General features: G+C 43.6%; 1 protein-coding gene across 1 annotated transcript in view; it reads right to left on the bottom strand.

Moving 5' to 3' along the window:
- The window catches only part of TRPV3 (transient receptor potential cation channel subfamily V member 3), a 216,199-nt gene that overhangs the window by 117,003 nt on the left and 83,255 nt on the right, over positions 1–15,941 (bottom strand). The gene's annotated exons all lie outside the window — the stretch shown is intronic.

Genomic DNA, 15,941 nt, shown 5'->3' on the forward strand with positions numbered 1-15,941 from the left:
GTGGCTTGTTTACACAAGCCGCCTGACTTTCTCCCTCTCCCCCGACGATCACCGAGTGACCGGCGGACATCGGGTCCGCCGGTCACACGTGCGGGGGGGTCCGTGACCGCGCGCGCGCCTCCGCGCGCGCGCGCTCGCTCCCCAGAGCCTCACAGGCTAGCGACGTAGCCCTACGTCGCTCTGCCTGTGAGGGGCTGACTGCCGCAGTAAATATACTGTGAGCAGTCGGCAAGCAGTTAATCCCTAGGTAGAACAGCATCACTCCAATGCTGCATCTGTCCCCCTGCGTCTCTACACTGAGAACCGAGTGATCGAACACCCCTGATCGCTCGGTTCTGACAGCTCCCCGGGCAGAGCCGCTGCCTGTCAGTCAACAGCTCTCTGCTCTGCCCCCTCCTAGCTCACTGGAGCGCTGGGCTTTTTGGAGGGGGCTCCCTCCCTCTTATGTTTTTGCCCCAGCAGAGGGCAGTACTTCTTTAAAAAGCCCAGGAAATTTGGGCCAACAGAGTTAACCCTTACCTCCCAGCAGGGTACACACAACTAAACAGCGTTCTAGTTTTTATGTTTCTGTAATGAAAGTAATTATGACTGAATATTTTCAGATCTCTGAAAACAAATTAGATGAATCATTAGTTCATTTTCTATTCATAGTGACCCTACTGTGTATATCTTAATGAAAAGTTCCCTTTAACAACAATAGCAGACTTTTTTAGATCGTGTGTGTGTGCTTTGTGTCTTTGTAATAGACAGTGCTGAATTTTGACAACTGAACATGTTGCCAGATTATAGTTAGGAATTAATATTGTCTTAGTGTCAAGCTGCCCTCCCATTATTATTCCCTATTTGAAGCTAATTACTACCCCCTATTACGCACTCTCACTTCCCTCATGCAAGCTTGGAAATTTTCACCCCTCTTGTGGATAGGCCGCATTATTGCAATAAAATTACTGTCCTTTCAAAAATCCTTTACCACTTTTGTATGTTACCAATCGGAGTCTTTCTTTCTTTCTTTCTTTCTTTCTTTCTTTCTTTCTTTCTTTCTTTCTTTCTTTCTTTCTTTCTTTCTTTCTTTCTTTCTTTCTTTCTTTCTTTCTTTCTTTCTTTCTTTCTTTCTTTTCTTCAGAACTGGATCCTCTCCTTCATCTGGGCTAATAAATGACCTAGGGTCACCCATACTGCACTTTTCACTTTTCCCAAATATAACCAAATATTACCAAGCTGCCTAAATCTCACAATTCTCCTTACTGCATGCCACTCTTGATATTACAGCCTTGTAATGGCTTCCCCAAAAAGTCCATCTCATCTTTGAATCACTTGAAGATGTCCAGCTTAAAGGTATGGGTTTCAATATATTACTCAGATAAACTGATGCCCCCAATTTTATCCTTATTGCCTATCCCTAACAAACCACTTTTCCCCTAGGGCAAGATGAGGCACACTTATATGGTGGACTACCCATGGGTTCACACATATACATCATTTTCTGACTTCTTGCTTCTTTCCCATCTGAGCTGCTTTACAAGAATACCAGGGTGCACCCAGTACCGAGTATGGGAATGGGAACCATGGTTTAATCACTTCCCGCAAACCGACGTACCTGTACATTGGCTTGCAGAAGTGGTTGTAGCTGCAGGCATCAACCCAGTACTGTTTTTTTGGCTGGCAGTTGGCTTTCAGGAGATAACAGCCAATGCGACTCACAGCCGCTTGGGCATTATCCCAGAGAGCAGGAGGGGACATTCCCTCCTCCCGCCGCCTTCCACGGCTCTGCCCGGGTCTCCTGTCCCACCGGCTGGTTGGAGTCCTGAACAAAGCCGGATGTGACTTTGATCCGGTCTCTGATGTAGTAACCTGGAAGCGACGTCACAACGTCACTTCCGGTTTACTTGGCTGCCAATCGCGCTGATTTTAATAAAAATTTCAGTATTCAAAAATGCAAATGTAGCACCCTACAGGTAGGTGCTAGGTAAATGCATAGTGGGCCTTGTCTGCCTAACAGGAGGGCCATGTTTCTTTTTGCTATGTAGGTTGTCATAGTTTCCAAGTGTGTCTCCTGAGAGGGGAGTCTCCCCACTGGCTCTATTAGAGGCTTCTGATAGGGCAGTGGAGGAAGCCCAATCAGGGGACACATCCAAGCTTGTAACTACCCCAGAAGGCAGAATATGCTGCAAAGGATTCTGGGAGTGGGTATAATTTTGGGGGAAGCGTGTGACACAGTGTCTTTGGTGGGAGCAGAGTCCCAGGAGGGAGAGAATTGCTGTCTCTCCTCCTGTCTGAGGAAGTGTATGTCTCAGGTGTCACCTACCAGTGCTTATCAGTGCCCATCAGTGCCACCTATTAGTGCCACCTATTAGTGCCTTTCAGTGCTACCTATCAGTACCCCTCAGTGCCACCCATCAATGCCACCTATCAGTACCCACCAGTGCCACCTTATCAGTGCCGCCTTATCAGTGCCATCAGTGCCGCCTTGTCAGTGCCTATCTTGACGGTGAACACCATATATCTTGAAAGTGAAAAGAACTATCCCATCACCAGATAAACAAATGAATTGGGAGCTCACTAGGTCCAATGGGTCTACATTGCCATATAGCAAGACCAAATGGGCTTTTAAAGCTGATCCGAGTTCCTCCTATATAAACGACCATGGATGTGAATTCAGGCTCATGCAGTAGTTTGTAGAGGGATGGAAGTCTCTCATAGCCAGATTACAGCCAGGTTACATGAAAGCCAGAAATAAGAGTGCACATAGTGTAATACTGCTAAAAAACTTTTAATAAAAAAAAGACTTGCACTTACAATGTTCGCATGGTTACAGGCAATAAAACATGAAGATGGAAGTTCTATAGCGAGCTCCTGACGCGTATCGTCCACATAGACATCATCAGAGGATATTGCTCGAGCAGGAAGGGGGTTTAGGTCCGCAGTAGGCAAGTGTTTAATTTCCTTGCACCCTGCTAGCCTGACCTTCTTCTAGCTCTGTGGGGAACCTCTCCAAAACCCTGCTCCCCTTTTTTTTATCTCTCCCTTCTATTTGTTCTATATGCGCATAACACATCACTAAATAAAATGCATGTTTGGCCACCAATAATTTAAGTGTGAACAATATTTGTTCATAGCAGTTTCATATAACAAATAAATGTATCTTTAAATCCAATAGTGAATAAAGTAACACAAAATGTATTCTTAACAAATAGAAATCCCACAATGTATCATATTGTCCTCACCGTGACTTTAAATTCAGTCCGAGATCTGTGAAAAACACCACCGCTATGCACAGACGGGTGTACCCTCACCTTATATGTTGGACCTTACTATGTTTAATGGAGGTTAGACAGTGCTTGAAGTATGTTCCTTTTAGGAATTATGGCCAACCACTTCCTCATATAAGGATCTTCGTTTTAGAAGGCACTCAGGGGACGAGTAGAGGGAAGCCCCATAGTAAAAAACCATAACATTTTATTAAAATAACAAAAGGCATACACTCTAAGGCTACTTTCACACGGTCCGCCTCCGTAGGCGGATCCATGCTGCTCGCGGGGGATCGATACACTGATCCCTGCTGAGCAGGCAGATGACAGCTCTGTGTGCGGAGAGGGAGGTTTCAGAGCCCCGCTGCCCTCTATGGGGGAACCTGAACCTGAAAATAGGGTTTCCATCCGTCCGGATTTCACGGACAGGATCAGATGAGGATGGCAGCGGGTGTCAGCGGACATGTCTCTGCTGACATCCGCTGCCCCATAGGGATGCATGAAGGATCCAATCAGATCCGCCTAAAAAACTGACAGGTGGATCTGATCGGATCATTCGTGTGAAAGAGCCCATAGGATATCACTTTAACCACTAAGGCCCCTTTCACACATACTGTCCGTTTGTCTATTTTTCATCTACCCCGTTGACGGATGAAAAACAGACATCAATGCATCTCTACGGTATTGGGACGTTTTCATCCGCTTCCGTCAATGTCGGTTTTCATCCGCTTCCGTCAATGTCCGTTTTTTTGAACGGATGAATGCCCTATTTTTCATCCGTCATAAAAACGGATCGGACGAAAAACGGATGTAAACGGAAAAACGGATGAGTAACTAATACATTTTGATGTGACTGAACTGATGAACTGAACGGACCGTATGTGTGAAAGGGGCCTTAAGGACCGGAAGGTTTTACCCCCTTAATGACCATGTAATTTTTGTGATACGGCACTGCGTTATTTTGACTGACAACTGCGCGGTCGTGCTACGTTTTACCCAGACAAAATTGATATCCTTTTTTTCCCACAAATAGAGCTTTATTTTGGTGGTATTTGATCATCTCTGCGATTTTTTTTTTTTTTGCGCTATAAACTAGAAAAAAAAAAAAGCGACAATTTACTTTCTGCTACAAAACATTCCCAATAAAAAAAAATCAATGTTTTCATCATTTTAGGCCAATATGTATTCTGCTACATATTTTTGGTAAAAAAAATCCAAAATAAGGGTATATTCTTTGGTTTGCGCAAAAGCTATTGCGTCTACAAACTAGGAGAAAGATGTCCTTTTTATTTTATTATTTTTACTAGTAATGGCGGCGATCAGTGATTTTTAGCGGGACTGCGACAATGTGGCGGACAGTTCGGACACCTAACTCACGCTTTTGACACTTTTCAGGGGACCAGTGACATTATTGCAGTAATCAGTGCTAAAAATATGCACTGTTACTGTACTAATGACACTGGCAGGGAAGGGGTTAAATGTGTGCCTAGGGGGTTCTTTCTAACTGTGTGGGGGTTGTATTCACTGGATGAACACAGAGACCTGTGTTCCTGAATAGGAGGAACACAGGATCCCTGTGTTCATCACTGACAGAACAGCGGTCTGGCATGTTTATATCGGCAGACCCGCCTTTCTGTCTCCATGGGGAGCGATCGCAGGAGCCCGGCGGACATCGCGCCCACCAGACCCGCTGATTGGCTCCCCCTCTAGCCAATCAGCGCGTGCGTGCGCCTCCTGCGGTGTATGAGCGCCCCCACTAACTGCTACATGGAATGACGTACATGTATGTCGTTTCACGTAACAGAGCCGACCTGCTGCAGTATAACTATGGCAGCTGTCTGCAAGTGGTTAAGAGAGCTCTCACAGACTAATACAACAATAGTAACAAACCAGTGATTCAAGATGACAATGTTATGAAGCTTCGCCCTTCTGACACATTGCTACCGTACCAGACTTCCTCAAAGGTTGCTCATATATGTGCTACTCATTTTTGTGCAAAACATTAGCTGCCGGCCTCCTGGGGGTCTGCAGTTGTCTGTTATCTGCATTATTACTTTTCTTTTATTCTATGCGTATTTAAAAATGGGGGACCAATGCGCTACCACTGAAGTAAATGAGATGAAGGTGTTCAGAGTATGTGTAGATGAATACTAAATATAAATATATGGGGAGTAAAGAGCTGCCAATTTTAAAGTGTCACCACAATACCATGTAAACAAATAAAGAATAAATCGGCGCTGATTTCTCAATGAGTAAAACTCATTAGCAATAAATGTTGAATATTATAACAAAGAAAACTCTGATTCACCATGAATCGCATACTGCACAGTGATCATGTGCATCAAAATTGTGCAAATATCACAAGAACAGCTGAGAATACCATGTGCAAAAATGCAAATAAATGGATGAATAAAATAAAGCACAACTAACAAGGTAAAACTCTTCAATCACCATGAATCGCATACTACACAGTGATCATGTGCATCAAAATTGTGCAGATACTGCAGAAAAAAGTTTGAGAATCCAATGTGCAAAGTGCAAGTAAATAGATAATGAGATGATATATCAATACAAACAAATAATGATATAAAATGCACAAATAATGTAACAATCTTCAAAAAAAGTCCATGCGAAATCAGTGCAAGTAAATAAATAAGTAAAGTGCTTCGAATGCGTGAAGTCAGACATAAAAAAATAATATATTGCAGATTGCTAGTTACACCAGTGTAACGGTCACATACCAATGCTGCCATTCATTGTCCCTGATTGCTAGCCAGTTCTTTCTCAGTGTCACTACAGTAGTACTGCCAGCAACACCTTTACTACCGTCATTGTCACACCAATAACTGATCACCATCAACCAGTACATGATCACTGTCACACCAGTACAGTGACACTGGTACATCAACATCTGTACCAGTGTTACTGTCTCACCAGTACCTGATCACCTTCAAACCAGTACCTGATCACTATCACACCAGTACAGCCATCAACATCTGTACCAGTGTCATCATCACACCAGTACAGTGTCACCAGTGCAGCCATCAACATTTGTATCAGTGTCACGATCACACCAGTACCTGATCACCATCAAACCAGTAGTTCATCACTGTCACACCATTACAGTGTCACCAGTCAAGCTATTAACAGCTGTGTCAGTGTTACTGTCACCCCAGTACCTGATCACTGTTAAACCAGTACCTGATCATTTTCACACCAGTACAGGGTCACCAATGCAGCCATCACCATCTTTACTTGTGTCACTGTCACACCAGTACCTGATCACTTTCAAACCGGTACTTAATCACTGTAAAACCAGTACAGTGTCACCAGTGTAGCCATCAACATCTGCACCAATGTCACTGTCACACCAGTACCTGATCACTTTCAAACCAGTACCTGATCACTGTCACACTAGTACAGTGTCACCAGTGCAGCCATCAACATCTGTACCAGTGTTACTGTCATGCCAGAACCTGATCACTATCACACCAGTGCAACCATCAACATCTGTACCAGTGTAACTGCCACACAAAATACCTGATCACAATCAAACCAGTACCTGATCACTGTCACATCAGCACAGTGTGACCAGTGCAGCCATTAACATCTGTACCAGTACCACAGTCACACAAGTATCTGATCACCATCACAATAATACCGGATCAACGCCATACCAATACAGTGTCACCAGTGCAGCCATCAACAACTATACCAGTGTTTTCATCCCACCAGTACCCCAATCATTGTCAAACCAATACCTGATCACTGTCACACCAGTACATTGTCACCAGTGCAGCCATCAACATCTGTACCAGTGTCACAGTCACACCAGTACCTGATCACTGGCAAAACAGTATCTGATCACTGTCACATCAATGCAGTGTCACCAGTGTAGCCATCAACATTTGTACCAGTGTTTCTGTCACACCAGTACCTGGTCATCTTTACACCAGTACAGTGTCACCAGTGCAGCCATCAACATCTGTACCAGTATCAGTGTCATATCAGTATCTGATCACTGTCACTCCAGTACCTGATCACCGTTGCACCAGTACCATGTCACCAGTGCAGCTATCAACATCTGTACCAGTGTCACCGTCACACCAGTACCTGATCACCGGCAAGCCAGTATCTGCTTACTGTCACATCAATGCAGTGCCACCAGTGTAGCCATTAACATTTGTACCGGTGTTACTGTCACACAAGTACTTTGTCATCTTTACACTGGTACATTGTCACCAGTGCAGCCATCAACATCTGTACCAGTGTCACCGTCATATCAGTATCTGATCACTGTCACTCCAGTACCTGATCACCGTTGCACCAGTACCGTGTCACCAGTGCAGCCAGCAATATCTGTACCAGTGTCAGACCAGTTCCAGTTCTTCCGAAAACACATTCCAGAGCACATACACACTCTCCCGGTGCTTCCAGGCTGCCCCTCCCTCCCTGCATGGCAGATCCCATCATTGAAGATACGGATCTCTCGCTCTGACTGAACACCAGCAGCTGCGGCTCTGGCTTCTCTAGTCTCTCCAGCGGCTTCACTCCCCACTCCATTTATCTTGTTCAAAAAAATGAACTAGACTCTTATTGGTCCACACACCCTGTTCACCATAAGCCACCATATTTATCCATTATGAGCAGGACACCCTATACTATGATTTTGAGGTTTCTCCATTTCTTCAGTTACTTCCTGGTTTCTTGCCTAGGCAAATTATGTCATACATCCCAGGAGTCTTCAGGAGAGGAGGGAGAGGGTTTTTTTTTTTAGCAAAGCACACTCTCCTGCATGCATGTCTAAACTAAGGGCAGATGGATTCCAGAAGGTAAATGCTACATGAATAATTTTCCCTTACCACAGGTTGAAGGAAAGAAAATTGCTTGATTACCCCATCATAACAGTCATTATTGATGGGGGAATCCCTACCACTGTGCTACTGTAGCGAGAGGTTTCCCTCCTGTCAGAAGACAATGATCATTCCTGCCGGCTATAGTCATGGACAGTGATCGAACAAACAAAATACTAACAGGCTGGTTATACTTAAAGGGTAGCTCCACTTTCAAGGGGAAAAAAATAGCAAATAAAGAAAAAATAGTATTGCATATACAATTGCGACACAAGTCATATTTTAATTGAATGTTATTCAAAATGACCTTTCCTTTTCAATCTGCAGCCGCTGTAATTTTCTGAAAATGTAATGCAACATGGCTACCTGGAGCTGTTCTGTACACAGAATGTGTACTGACCACACCCCAGAAACATCATTTCCTGTGTGATTGGCTCACTGATATTCCCAGAAGTCTGCCTAAGATTCAAGTCAGATTTCTGGCATTCCCCACAACAAAAATGTCATTTTTGGTGAGATACTCCCAATAGGAACACATCTAAAGGGAAGGCCCAGCAGCTTTCCTCATTAGCGCCCTGCAGGCTGCACTGCTGATTTATAATTATGAAACCACTCCCATTAGACTCACTTTCCCACAGGAACACAGACAAAGACAGAGGGAGTTCTTGAGAATAACAAAAGGTAGAATCTGCAACAACATTTGATATGATCCTTATAATGTACAGAGATCACCCAGAGGGGAATGTTTTCTTCACAACAAAAGTGGAGTTACGCTTTAAATTGATCGATCTACAGCTGCAAGAAAAAGTATGTGAACCCTTTGGAATGATATGGATTTCTGCACAAATTGGCCATAAAATGTGATCTGTTCATCATCTAAGTCACAACAATAGACAATCACAGTCTGCTTAAACTAATAACACACAAAGAATGAAATGTTGCCATGTTTTTATTGAACACACCATGTAAACATTCACAGTGCAGGTGGAAAAAGTATGTGAACCCCTAGACTAATGACATCTCCAAGAGCTAATTGGAGTGAGATGTCAGCCAACTGGAGTCCATTCAATGAGATGATATTGGAGATGTTGGTTACAGCCGCCCTATAAAAAACACACACCAGTTCTGGGTTTGCTTTTCACAAGAAGCATTGCCTGATGTGAATGATGCCTCGCACAAAAGAGTTCTCAGAAGACCTACGATTAAGAATTGTTGACCTGCATAAAGCTGGAAAGGGTTATAAAAGTATCTCTAAAAGCCTTGCTGTTCATCAGTCCACGGTAAGACAAATTGTCTATGAATGGAGAAAGTTCAGCAATGCTGCTACTCTCCCTAGGAGTGGCCATCCTGTAAAGATGACTGCAAGAGCACAGCGCAGACTGCTCAATGAGGTGAAGAAGAATCCTAGAGTGTCAGCTAAAGACTTACAAAAGTCACTGGCAAATGCTAACATCCCTGTTAGCGAATCTACAATACGTAAAACACAAAACAAGAATGGATTTCATGGGAGGATACCACAGAGGAAGCCACTGCTGTCCAAACAAAACATTGCTGCATGTTTACAGTTTGCACAAGAGCACCTGGATGTTCCACAGCAGTACTGGCAAAATATTCTGTGGACAAATGAAACCAAAGTTGAGTTGTTTGGAAGAAACACACAACACTATGTGTGGCGAAAAAGAGGCACAGAACACCAACATCAAAACCTCATCCCAACTGTGAAGTATGGTGGTGGGGGCATCATGGTTTGGGGCTGCTTTGCTGCATCAGGGCCTGGACGGATTGCTATCATTGAAGGAAAAATGAATTCCCAAGTTTATCAAGACCTTTTGCAGGAGAACTTAAGGCCATCTGTCTACCAGCTGAAACTCAACAGAAGATGGGTGTTGCAACAGGACAATGATCCAAAGCATAGAAGTAAATCAACAACAGAATGGCTTAAACAGAAGAAAATACGCCTTCTGAAGTGGCCCAGTCAGAGTCCTGACCTCAACCCGATTGAGATGCTGTGGCATGACCTCAAGAAAGCGACTCACACCAGACATCCCAAGAATATTGCTGAACTGAAACAGTTCTGTAAAGAGGAATGGTCAAGAATTACTCACACTGATCGTTGTGCACGTCTGATCTGCAACTACAGGAAACGTTTGGTTGAAGTTATAGCTGCCAAATGAGGTTCAACCAGTTATTAAATCCAAGGGTTCACATACTTTTTTCCACCTGCACTGTGAATGTTTTCATGGTGTGTTCAATAAAAACATGGCAACATTTCATTCTTTGTGTGTTATTAGTTTAAGCAAACTGTGATTGTCTATTGTTGTGACTTAGATGATGATCAGATCACATTTTATGACCAATTTGTGCAGAAATCCATATCATTCCAAAGGGTTCACATATTTTTTCTTGCAGCTGTATAGGTCGACTTCAGTACGACCATCCTGCCCATAGATGGACTTGATCTATAGCCAGCTTAAGGTCGTTTTTAGGGAACGATCTATAAAAAAAAGTAACAGTGCGGATGTCTTAGGACCTGTTCATATCTGTGCTTTTGTCACGCTAAAATGCACCTATTTAGTGTATGTAAACTAGTCCCCTTTAAACACTATATAACTTCTCATATCTGTGTTCTTTATACAGTGCTCTGCACTTTTAAAAATTCCTGCTTGCTGCATCTTTAGTGCGTTTTGTGAAAAATGACCTTCTATTATAGTCAATGGTAGCGTATCGAAAATGCAACATGTGGTATTAGTGCGTGATGTATGTGTAGCACCCTACAGGTAGGTGCTAGGTAAAACTATAGTGGGCCTTGTCTGCTTAACAGCAGGGCTGTGATTTATCTAGTCAGGGTGTCAGGGCTTCCAGATGTGCCTGCTGAAGGGAGAAGTCTCCCCATTGGCTCCTGTGAGAGGCTTCTCATAGGGCAGTGTGGGAAGCCCAATCAGGGGACACATCCCAGCTTGTAACTACCCCAGAAGGCAGATTAGGCTGCAGGGGATTCTGGGAGTGGGTACAAGTTTGGGGGGAAGTGCGTGGCGGGAGCAGAGTCCCAGGAGGAAGAGTGCGGCTGTCTCTTCTCCTGTCTGAGGAAGGTGGATATCCCTGGGTGTCGCCTGAGAATCCAGAGAGTGCTGAGTTGAGCTGAGGGGATCCGGTGTGCCGAGAACCTGCGGAGAGAGAGAGGGGTCCAGTCCCAGGGAAGCCTACACAGGTCGTAAGTACTGAGGATTGCCCCTGGGTGTCTGCCTAGAGTCAGTGGGGACCACTCCGGAGGAGGTTCTGGGATCCAGTGTCAGCTAGCTGTAAAGGGGGTACCTAGGTTGAGGACCCTGAAGTTGTAAAGGGGGTACATAGTCAGTGGACCCTGAAGATTTCAAGGAGCAAAGGGGGCGCCTGCAGTCTGGGCCCTGAATTGTATTGCGTGTGCCAATTACAGTGATAGTATTTTGTAGAACTCCGAGCTGTGCCAGGTGGGGGAAAGTATTCAGAGACTTACACAGTGAAACAGTGTCAGGAGTTCTACAGTTCTCAATTTTGGATCTACTGGACTTAAGGTCTGGGTTTCAATACTTCTTCTGTTCTACAGAGTGTTCTCAGAGTCAGTGAGCGTTGGCTGGCGCCGGATGGCGTCAAGGAAGCACCAACGGGCATTTTTCAGGATCGAAGTCCAAATTGTAATTAGTTCAAGCCGAAAGGAGTATCCCACTCATTCCCTTCTCCCATCCCCTTAATTTATAATAAAAACCACAAACAAAGATGCTGCAGTTGTCGCTGCTTCAGTTGTCACACCTGGGGACTCAGCTCACATGGGCTGGAGAGGATTCCGGTACTAATGGCAGACCCACATCAGGCCATAGGCCTAGAAACCTTGCTATATTTGGAAAGGAATTAGGTCGGCCGAACATCCGATAAAATCACCTTTATTATGAAATATTCCATGTAGACACTCCACAATACAATAATCCAGGGAAGACTGCACACCAGCTAACGCGTTTCAAGCCAACGTCAGCGCTTAATCATAGCTGTGATTAGGCTCTGATATTGGCGTGAAATACATTAGCTGGTATGCTATCTTCCCTGGATTATTGTATTGTGGAGTGTCTACTTGGAATATTTCATAATAAAGGTGATTTTATCAGATGTCCGGCCGACCTAATTCCTTTCCATACATCATGCAGTCTGCAACAAACAGGATCAGCCCCTGCTAGTGTGCAGTGGAGGTGGGACAGGTGGAGACCAACCTTGAGCAGTGTTTACTCTCTTTCTCATGTTATTATGTTAGTCATTTTTTTTTTTTACTTGTCCATTTTTCCCAGGTATGAAAATGCACTGGTTAAAACGCAATGCTTTAAAGGTACAATAAAAATGAGACATGCATTTTCAAGAAAACATATTTTGCATTTTCTATAACACAGGTGCGAACAGGCCCGTAGCCATTTGCACACGATGATGTGTAGTATGATTATTATCTCCTATGATTGTCAGCTCTATCTAGTGCAACATTTTTCTGAAATACCTGAAAAAATACAGCATTATGGCCACTAGATGGAGCTGATGTTATAGCAGATAATCATATTACAGACATAATGGCAAATATTCATTGTGCCTGTGCAAATGCCCAAAGGCTAAGTTAACATTTCTGAAAAAAAAGTTAAATGTACATGTTTTTGCAGGTTTTATTTTTTTCATTGGAGCCTGCAGAGCATTGAACCTGTGATCAGTCAGGCCTCCAAACACTCTCCCTTCCAGCTTTCTTGCCTGTACTTCCATATGGGCTTTCTGTTTGTAAGCTGGAGGAAGCATGAATGAACTGCGAGGGCGCTCATCAGCGCGCCGTCTGCCGTGGTGGAAGACGGGACTTGTAGGCTGTTTATTTACAGATCAGTGTAAATGAAGGATGTGGCTGTGTGACAGAGCCTCGTACAGCTGTGCCAAGTTTAAAATGTGACAGCAGCTGCGGGGAGAGGAACCCCTGCCCGCTGTCACAGGGTAGGTGGGGGGTGATGCATAGTTACATGTTACACCCTAAATAAGGGTGTAACATTTTACTAAAGGTGGCGCATAGACATTTTTTTTAACAAAAATGTCTATAAACATTTTTTTCCCCATTTTGGAGTGAGAAGGTAAGAACTAGAACATCTGTCAGGTTTTTATTACTTTCACTGTGTCCACTGGGGAGCTTCACTGTCCCTTTGTATTTGGTGACCATTGTCATCAGTGCTGAAAATGAAAAATGCTGAAAAAATATGATACACACTATTACCAAACGTATTGTGACACCTGCCTTAACATGCACATGAACTTTAATGGCATCCCAGTTTTAGTCCGTAGGGTTCAATATTGAGTTGGCCCACTGTTTGCAGCTAGAACAGCTTCAACTCTTCTGGGAAGGATGTCCACAAGGTTTAGGAGTGTCTATGGGAATGTTTGATCATTCTTCCCGAAAGTACATTTGTGAGGTCAGGTACAGATGTTAGAGAGAAGGCCTGGCTCGCAGTCTACGCTCTAATTCATCCCAAAGGTGTTCTATTGGCTTGAGGTCAGGACTCTGTGCAGGTCAGTCAAGTTCCTTCACCCCAAACTCGCTCATCCATGTCTTTATGGACTTTGCAGGTCGTTTGGAGCGAGGCAGAGCGGCGGTCTAACAAGGCAGACAGCCATTCTGCAAGAGAGGAAAATGGAGATCTTGTGTTACTGCTAAGCAGAGACATGGATCTCTGTTTTTCTTTTGTCAAAGCACATCTCCCACAGTTAAAAAGCACTCATAGGGAACACATTTAACCCTTTGATTGCCTGTAATATTAACCCCTTCCCTGCCAGTGTTTTTTTATACAGTAACAGTGCATTTGTTTTTTAGCACTGATCACTGTATTGGTATCACTGGTCCCCAAAAAGTGTCACTTTAGTGTCAAATTTGTCTGCCGCAATGTTGAAGTCCCGCTAAAAATCACTTATTGCCGCCATTACTAGTAAAAAATATTAAAAAAATAAAGTCCCTAAATCGCTCCCATAGTTTGTAGAAGCTATAATTTTAACGCAAACCGATCAATATACGCTTATTGGGATTTCTTTGCTAAAAATATACGCAGAATACATATTGACCTAAATTTATGAAGACATTTGATTTTTTACATTTTTACATTTAATAGCAAAAAGTAAAAAATATAGTTCTTTTTTTTTGTTTTTTTTTGCAGAATTGTCAGTCTTTCTTTGTTTTTAGCGCAAAAAATAAAAACCGCAGAGGTGATCAAATGCTACCAAAAGAAAGCTCTATATGTGGGGAAAGACAAATGGGGACTGGTTAGGTCATAAATGGGAGTAACCCATGGGATGTCCACATCCCTAATCAATACAAGACATGCAACAAAGAACCCTCTAATGGGACCACACAACTGATATCTATTTACCCATTTTATATAGACATCAGGATTGGTTGCCTCTGAGTTTTTTGCCTTTGCGCCCATTTTTACAGACCCCTTGTGGAGCCTCCTTTGCTGCCACCCTCCATCTTTTTGGGGTATGCGTGTCTGGTGGTGGAGAGTGCTTGACAGCTCCCTTGTTGGTCCTGGACAATGTTTTTAAATTTGCGACTATACTTTTGAACTTGATTATATTTGGATATCTTCATTGGTTCTGTGCAAAAACACCCCTGAAGAAGATTACTATATCGACATACATCAAAACGCGTTGGATCCCCACAGCCCAATAGAGATTATCATTCTCCAATCCGGTCATGCTTGTTATTAGTCGCTAACATTTTTTTATCTGTGTTGTGTGTTATGTGATTGTATATAATTTTTTTCATTTTATTTTGTACAATAAAAGACATAAGTTATTTACAACACGTTTACCTCAGTGTGATGCCCGTTAAAGCCCCATTAGAGGGTTCTTTGTTGCATGTCTTGTATATGTGGCAATTTTATTTGGGTACAGCGTCGCACGACTGCGGAATTTCCAGTTAAAATAACGCAGTGCCGCATAATTGCCAACTGTCCCATTTTTTCCGGGACAGTACCGGCAAATAGGAGCCTGTCCCAGGTAATTTACTCTGCCAGGACTGTCCCAGCAAATGCGCTTTGTGTCAAGTGATCGCGGGGTTGCGTGACGTCATCGCTCAGGGTCACCTGGCTCCGCACAGGTCTGTATGAGCTCCCGCTCACATCCTTTCCCCAGCCCCAGCCCTGTCACACGCGCCTGCCGTCTGGGAGCAGCTGCTGTTGAGAAAGGTACTGACTCTGTCTGATTTCTTTTAAACATACATTTAATGCTGCAATTAGTCAAAATAAGGGCTTTTATTCACATCTAAAATAAGAAAATAGCTTTCTGTATCTTTCTGTGTCTGTGATCCAGCAGCTATTAGATTCCTCTGTGCTGAGAATCGTTTAATTATAAAGGTCTACTCAATAAAGAGAGAATTGCAGGGAATTGTGATGAGAATTTTAAACTTTAGGCAGAAGTAGTGCAGCTGAATGGGAGAATTATTCCAACTCTGCTACTTTGGCCTTAAGTTTGAAACTCCCTTTTCAATTTCCTATAATTCTCTCTTTATTGAGTAGACCTCAGGGCTTTTTTCAGCTGGAACTTGGTAGAACCCAGTTCCACCACCTTTGGCTTGGGCCCTCTGCTCCCTGCACACCTCTATCACTTGTAAACACAGAAGTCTGGCTTCTGTGTTTTCCAAGTGCAGTATGGGGAGATGCCGGTGCCTGGGGTGCAGTACGAATGCTGACACCCCCACTGGATGATCTCTCTGCAAGTAAGAGAGGCAAAGCCGTCTACAGTGTGAGGGGAGGTACTAGAGAAGAAGAGGGGTAAAAGTGAGATGTGGATGGGGGATGCAGAG

Source organism: Pelophylax lessonae (assembly GCF_965119305.1).
Source record: "Pelophylax lessonae genome assembly, chromosome: 2".
NCBI classification, from domain to species: Eukaryota; Metazoa; Chordata; class Amphibia; order Anura; family Ranidae; genus Pelophylax; species Pelophylax lessonae.